Here is a 7679-nt window from a genome sequence, read left to right on the forward strand (position 1 = left end):
GCTCAGTGGGCCGAGTACTCCTTCACAACCCTGAAGGATGGGGTATCTGTCACATTACACGTGCAGTATAGCCAATGGTACTTGCAGTATGGGGGGGTGGGATATCTGTCACATTATACGTGCAGTATATCCAATGGCACTTGCAGTACGGGGGTGGGATATCTGTCACATTACAAGTGCAGTATATCCAATGTCATTTGTAGTACGGCGGGTGGGATATCAGTCACATTACAAGCGCAGTATATCCAATGGCACTTGTAGCACGGCGGGTGGATATCTGTCACAGTACAAGCGCAGTTTATCCAATGGCACTTGTAGCACGGCGGGTGGATATCTGTCACATTACAAGTGCAGTATATCCAATGGCACTTGTAGTACGGTGGGTGGGATATCTGTCACATTACAAGTGCAGTATATCCAATGGCACTTGTAGTACGGTGGGTGGGATATCTGTCACATTACAAGTGCAGTATATCCAATGGCACTTGTAGCACGGCGGGTGGATATCTGTCACAGTACAAGCGCAGTTTATCCAATGGCACTTGTAGCACGGCGGGTGGATATCTGTCACATTACAAGCGCAGTATATCCAATGGCACTTGTAGCACGGCGGGTGGATATCTGTCACATTACAAGTGCAGTATATCCAATGGCACTTGTAGTACAGTGGATGAGGTATCTGTCACATTACAAGCGCAGTATATTCAATGGCACTTGTAGTACGGCGGGTGGGATATCAGTCACATTACAAGTACAGTATATCCAATGGCACTTGTAGTACGGTGGGTGGGATATCAGTCACATTACAAGTACAGTATATCCAATGGCACTTGTAGTACGGCGGGTGGTACCTGCCGAGGTACCTGCCGCTGACAGGCTAATAAAGATCTGTCGCAGCGTGAAGTCCGGTTCCCCCAACGACCCGGCACCGGCCTGGGTCATCTCAGAGGGTCTTGTAGCCCTGGAACCATATATCCGACATGTCTTACAGACCTCCTTTTCCACTCAACGCGTCCCGGAGGAGTGGAAAAAGGCCATAGTACTGCCAATAAGGAAAAAACCGAATGTAAGCATCGAGGTGCTGGAAAACCTCCGACCCATTTCCTTATTGCCATATGTGGCGAAAGTTGCTGAGAAGGTGGTCAACGCTCAGCTCATTGAGCACCTGGAGAGAGGGAACCTACTTCATCCCTCACAATCAGGATTTAGGGCAGGCTACTCAACTGAGACAGCCCTCCTACGTGCTACTGAGACTTTAAGAGCAGGGGCGGATGCAGGACATACAATGGCCCTGATCATGCTCGACCTCAGCGCGGCTTTTGACACCGTAGCGCATTCCATCCTGCTACGGTGTCTGAATGAAGCTGGGGTCGCTGGTCCCGCGCTGTACTGGTTACAATCGTTTCTCACAGAAAGATGTTTCCAGGTACAGCAAGGGACATGTCGTTCGGTAGAGATGCCACTAGACCAGGGAGTGCCGCAGGGCTCAGCTCTGAGCCCTACTCTTTTTAATCTTTACATGGCCTCCCTGGCGAAGGTGGTACAATCATTCGGGGTGGAATTGGTATCATATGCCGACGACACCCAGTTGTTGATTTCTCTATCGCAGAACACCACCAACACCCCCACCAACTTTAAGTCCTGTATGCAGGCGCTAGCTGAGTGGATGGACTCCCACTGCCTAAAACTCAATGGCTCTAAGACAGAGGTGCTGGTAGTGGGGGGAAAAAGCAAAAGCTGGTCAGCCGAGTGGTGGCCTTCGTGTCTTGGCCCTACTCCTGTACCGTGTGAAGAGGCTAAGAATCTAGGAGTTTGGATCAACCCCTCCCTCTCCTGTGATGGCCACATAAGGCGTCTTGTGGGCAAATGTTTTGGAGTATTGAAGACCCTAAACAAAACCTTAGACCTCCTACCCATAGCGGCCAGAAGGACACTGACGCAGGCATTGGTGACCTCTCGGATGGACTATGGAAACATCTTGTTCCTAGGGTCCAACGAGGGCTGCCTTGGTCGCCTGCAAGTTATTCAGAATTCCGCCGCTAGACTGGTGCTAAGAAGACCCAGGAGAGCAAATTCTCAGAAGGCTCTGGATGCGCTTCACTGGCTGCCTGTGAAGAAACGCGTGCTGTTCAAATGCCTCCTCTTCTGTCACCGAATTGTCTGGGGCAGGTCGCCCGCCTACCTTAGGGACTTAGTCAGCCGCTACGAACCAACAAGGACCCTTCGGTCGGTGGGTACCGGGCTGCTGACAATTCCTAGGATAAGGAAGGCCAGAATGGGTGGACGATCCTTTGCTTTCCAAGCAGCTCAACATTGGAACAAACTCCCTCCTGCTCTGAGACTGGAGAGCAGTGAAGCGATGTTCAGGGCAAAGCTAAAAACACAACTTTACACTGAGTAGGGACAAGGCTCATATTGGTGATCGTTAGGAGCTCTTAGCGCGGGGACACGCCGAGATGGCGTTACTGGGCGCTTTATAAGCTCTTTTATTATTATTATTATTATTATTATTATTATTATTATTATATCTGTCACATTACAAGCGCAGTATATTCAATGGCACTTGCAGTACGGCGGGTGGATATCAGTCACATTACAAGTGCAGTATATCCAATGGCACTTGTAGCACGGCGGGTGGGATATCAGTCACATTACAAGTGCAGTATATCCAATGGCACTTGTAGTACGGCGGGTGGATATCTGTCACATTACAAGCGCAGTATATCCAATGGCACTTGTAGTATGGTGGGTGGGATATCTGTCGCATTACAAGTGCAGTATATCCAATGGCACTTGTAGCATGGCGGGTGGATATCTGTCACATAACAAGCGCAGTATATCCAATGGCACTTGCAGTACGGCGGGTGGATATCAGTCACATTACAAGTGCAGTATCCGTGTTCTAACCTCCCACCGACAGTGAGACGCCGGATTCGCGGCCGGGCAGAACAGAAGGTCCAGGGATATTCGGACCGTTTGAAATACATATGCGGAGAAACAATCTTAAACGAGAACTATCTCGCGGCACCAAGAGTTACCCAATCAGAATTAGGTTTGGAATAATAAGGTCTGTTCCTGTTCCGCCTGCGCTCAATTTATACGGCAGATTGATCATGATTACTTACACATGAAGGAGCAAGTGAAGATCCCTATTACGAGCTACAGCACATGATACCCTTACCGGGTTGGAATTATCACCGGTTAAGCGGGAATACAACACACGCCACTATTAGAAGAAAGCCCTGAAGAGTCAAAGCAATCTGTACTCTGACGAAACACTGTCGGCTGGCGTGAGATTGCTTGAGCAATAAAAACAAAAGAATTGCTCAGACAAGAAGAAGTGGAAAATAATTTCTTTATTTATATTGAATATATAATAGAGTACAATACTTTGTATTTCAATTTATACCGTGTGTGCATAGGAATTTGTTTCCACAATTTTCGGGTGTTGCGCTCAACACCTTTGGTAAGGGTTCAATGGGTTTCCCCTTTTTCCTGTGGCACCACAAATTATAATTGCGGACCATACAGGTAGTCAGAAACGTAGCGGAGCGCAAGTATTCCCTGTAAATCAAAACCCGGTTGCTTTGTGAATACAAGTGCAGTATATCCAATGGCACTTGTAGTACGGCGGGCGGGTATCAGTCATATTTGTAATGGAGTAACCTCCGCTGAACGCTAATTTTGGCCCTAATTATTAGGTGCTGGGCAGACATTCGATTCCCTGGTTGGTCCTCATTCAGTGAGGTATGCACGGCCACTATCTGAATGGTATAACCATCCTGCAGTATAGGGCAGTGCGCTGTGCACAGAGGCTAAAACCCCAACACTCTCAGAAAGCTCCACACAGATACAACTGAGGTTGCAGAAGGCCACGCACAGCCAGGGGCCCTGGTGCCACTGCACCTGCTGCATCATTGGAAGGTAAAGCCCTGCCCCCAGTCCCCCAACACACACCGCCCAACTGCAGCTTGCCTCAGACACAGCTGAGGTTGTCACCTGGCTGTTTTTTTACAAGTATATTCAGATGTTTTTGTTCAGGTCAGCAATCACGGCCCCAAAACCCCCTAGAAAGGGTCTGCAGCAACAGGGCGGTCTTTTCCCTCGCGCTCCGCATCATGAACAGCTGACCCGTCTACCCAACTGAGATTGCCTTTTTGTTGTGGTACCCAGGGCTTTAAGTGGGCCGGGTCTCAATGGTGCTGAGCACCGGCAGTTTTTTAAAGGAGGCCTCAAAACGCGTCAATGTTCAAAGGCAGTCAGTTTTTTCCCCCCAGTGCAGTGACTTCACACTACTCACTAGTGGAAAAGTTACGGCATGACCTCATGCCAGGTGAACTCTGTAGGGGAAGGGAAATCCTTTAAAGAGTCATTTTCTCCCAGGGTTTCCCTTCTCTATTTGAAACTCAGGAGCAGCAACATTATCCTGGTGTGACCAGGGCCGTAAGTGGAAGCTTTTTCCATATTATATACAAGCAATAGTTAGTTGCTACTTGTTTATCTTATGCAACTAACAACCATTGACAAAGCTAGTAATCCGGACTTATTGTAGGTATAATGTTACTTGTTGTATTATATATCTGGATGCAATGACAGAGACAGCCAAATACAAGTCGGGCGGCGCACTAAGCTAAGCACAGGCTTTTTAGTTTATGTGTTAAAGACAGACCCCCAGTTTTTTAGTCCCACTTCAAGCCCTGGTGGTACCCGTGGGGGGCGTGGTTTGGGAATGGATGTCAGCTCGGGGTGGGGACTCGGCAATACCTGGCCATAGTCAGATCGAAGGACGTGTCGAGGATCACACTAGGTTGAGTGGAGGTGGAGCCAGGATTTCAATGCAAAATCACGCCCGAACTCTGGCTCCTTGTCTTTGTATTAAAGCACAACGACATTTATACATGAATAGCTGCAAAGATGGGAAACTCTCACAGGTGCCAGAGGAAACGTCATCCGTTGTCTTACAAGCCACTATGAAAAAAAAGTCCGCCTGAGGAAGGAGCCGTGCTGTTTTTTATAAACAAATGTCACATCTTGTAAACCGAACACGTAACTGAACGCGTGAGACAAACGGACAGTTCCACTTTGCAATGGAAAAGCAAGGAACAACAACAACACAAAAGGCGAACCGCCCACAGCAAGGCTGAGCAGTCCCTGTGAAAAAACAACACAACGTGACAAGATGAGACAGTAAGCAACGTCAACAGGACACGGGCGAGCCGAGGACAGCATGCGGCGGCACTGCAGAGCACACGAACTCAGCAGCACAGCACAGCCCACAACAGAGCACAGCAAGAGAGCGCAGCCAGGCACACCGGCGCAGAACGAGGCATAGAGTAGAATATGACACAACGCACAGCAGCAGAGCAGAGGCGCACAGAACCCAGGCGTGCTGCCCTGTCCCGGGCCACAGAACCTGCCCTGTCCCGGGCCACAGAACCTGCCATGTCCCATCCCGAGCTACAGAACAGCGAGCCTGCCCCGACCCGGGATAGTGAGCCTGCTCCGACCTGGGCTAGCGACTCTACCCCGACCCGGGATAGCGAGCCTGCCCCGACCCGGGATAGCGTGTCACACCTGTGTAGCTTCAGCACGGCCGTGCAGACGGGACTCCTTGCCAGCCCATGCCCGCAGCTGGCAAGGTGCACGGGGTGTGGAAGTCTGGGTGGCAGGGGAAGTGCCCAAGTAGGGGGGGGAGGAGGGTCTCCACATGATGCTGGATAGAGAAGACCCCCCTACCCAAGACTCGCAGGTGAGAGGTGGAAGGTACTCACAGTGCTGCTGAAAGGAGGACCCCACTCCAGGCTCACAGGTGCGAGATAGAAGGTACTCACAGTGCTGCTGAAAGGAGTACCCCGCCCCAGATACACAGGTGAGAGGTGGAAGGTACTCACAGTGCTGCTGAAAGGAGGACCCCGACCCAGACTCACAGGTGAGAGGTGGAAGGTACACAGTGCTGCTGAAAGGAGGACCCCGACCCAGACTCACAGGTGAGAGGTGGAAGGTACTCACAGTGCTGCTGAAAGGAGGACCCCGACCCAGACTCACAGGTGAGAGGTGGCAGGTACTCACAGTGCTGCTGAAAGGAGGACCCCGACCCAGACTCACAGGTGAGAGGTGGAAGGTACTCACAGTGCTGCTGAAAGGAGTACCCCGCCCCAGATACACAGGTGAGAGGTGGAAGGTACTCACAGTGCTGCTGAAAGGAGTACCCCGCCCCAGATACACAGGTGAGAGGTGGAAGGTACTCACAGTGCTGCTGAAAGGAGGACCCCGACCCAGACTCACAGGTGAGAGGTGGCAGGTACTCACAGTGCTGCTGAAAGGAGGACCCCGACCCAGACTCACAGGTGAGAGGTGGAAGGTACTCACAGTGCTGCTGAAAGGAGGACCCCACTCCAGGCTCACAGGTGAGAGGTGGCAGGTACTCACAGTGCTGCTGAAATGAGTACCCCGCCCCAGATACACAGGTGAGAGGTGGAAGGTACTCACAGTGCTGCTGAAAGGAGGACCCGCCCAATCCTCACAGGTGCGAGGAAGACCCCCCATTCCCCCTCCCAAACTCCAGACTTTGGGGTGAAAGGAGGAAGGGATTCGTCCCGGCTGGAAGAAACATCTCTTAACGCCCCCTCCAGACTTACAGGTGAGAGAAGGAGGGAATCACAGTGCCTGTGGCAAGAGAAACACCAACGGGTGAAAGAAAGGTACTCACCGCGCTGCTGGCATGGCGCTGCGGGGCTGACCTCTCCCCGCACTGCTGGGCTGACCTCTCCCCGCACTGCTGGGCTGACCTCTCCCCGCACTGCTGGGCTGACCTCTCCCCGCACTGCTGGGCTCAGGGCTGACCTGTCCCTGCACTGCTGGGCTGACCTTTCCCCCGCACTGCTGGGCTGACCTGTCCCTGCACTGCTGGGCTGACCTTTCCCCCGCACTGCTGGGCTGTCCTCTCCCCGCACTGAGATGCTGTCCGGGCTGACCTCTCCACGCACTGCTGGGCTGACCTCTCCCCCGCACTGAGATGCTGTCCGGGCTGACCTCTCCCCGCACTGCTGGGCTGACCTCTCCCCGCACTGCTGGGCTCAGGGCTGACCTGTCCCTGCACTGCTGGGCTGACCTTTCCCCCGCACTGCTGGGCTGACCTGTCCCTGCACTGCTGGGCTGACCTTTCCCCCGCACTGCTGGGCTGTCCTCTCCCCGCACTGAGATGCTGTCCGGGCTGACCTCTCCACGCACTGCTGGGCTGACCTCTCCCCCGCACTGAGATGCTGTCCGGGCTGACCTCTCCACGCACTGCTGGGCTGACCTCTCCCCCGCCCTGAGATGCTGTCCGGGCTGACCTCTCCACGCACTGCTGGGCTGACCTCTCCCCCGCACTGAGATGCTGTCCGGGCTGACCTCTCCACGCACTGCTCGCCACCTCTGCCGTCGGTCCGGGCTGGAGCTCTCACATCCCGCCGGTCACTTCCACAAGCATCGTCCGGAGCTTTGCATCCTCCGCTCTCACCACAGACTTATCTTACCGTAATGAACGGACTGCAGGCGCAGCCTGGATCCTCTACCGTAATGCAGGAGCAGCACAGCGCCTCAGCTGGAGCCGAGAGGCAGCGGCGCCTCCTACACACACACACAGCTGGGAGGCGGGGGGGGCGGGGGCAGCAGCGCGCTGCGGGGGCAGTGAGACT

General features: G+C 53.1%; 1 protein-coding gene across 2 annotated transcripts in view; it reads right to left on the bottom strand.

Moving 5' to 3' along the window:
* TP53I11 (tumor protein p53 inducible protein 11) overlaps positions 1–6769 on the bottom strand; it is a 466547-nt gene extending 459778 nt beyond the window's left edge. Inside the window, exon 1 of one of the 2 annotated variants that reach the window (XM_078684361.1) lies at positions 6710–6769. The gene's annotated coding sequence lies outside the window, so the exon portion shown is untranslated. Of the gene's footprint in view, positions 1–5891; positions 5965–6709 lie in introns of those variants that run through there. The other variant, XM_078684362.1, reaches the window with a different exon arrangement.
* Between the last annotated feature and the right edge of the window lie 910 nt (positions 6770–7679).

The sequence above is a fragment of the Lissotriton helveticus genome, chromosome 3_2 (genome assembly GCF_964261635.1).
Source record: "Lissotriton helveticus chromosome 3_2, aLisHel1.1, whole genome shotgun sequence".
In the NCBI taxonomy this organism is placed as follows: Eukaryota; Metazoa; Chordata; class Amphibia; order Caudata; family Salamandridae; genus Lissotriton; species Lissotriton helveticus.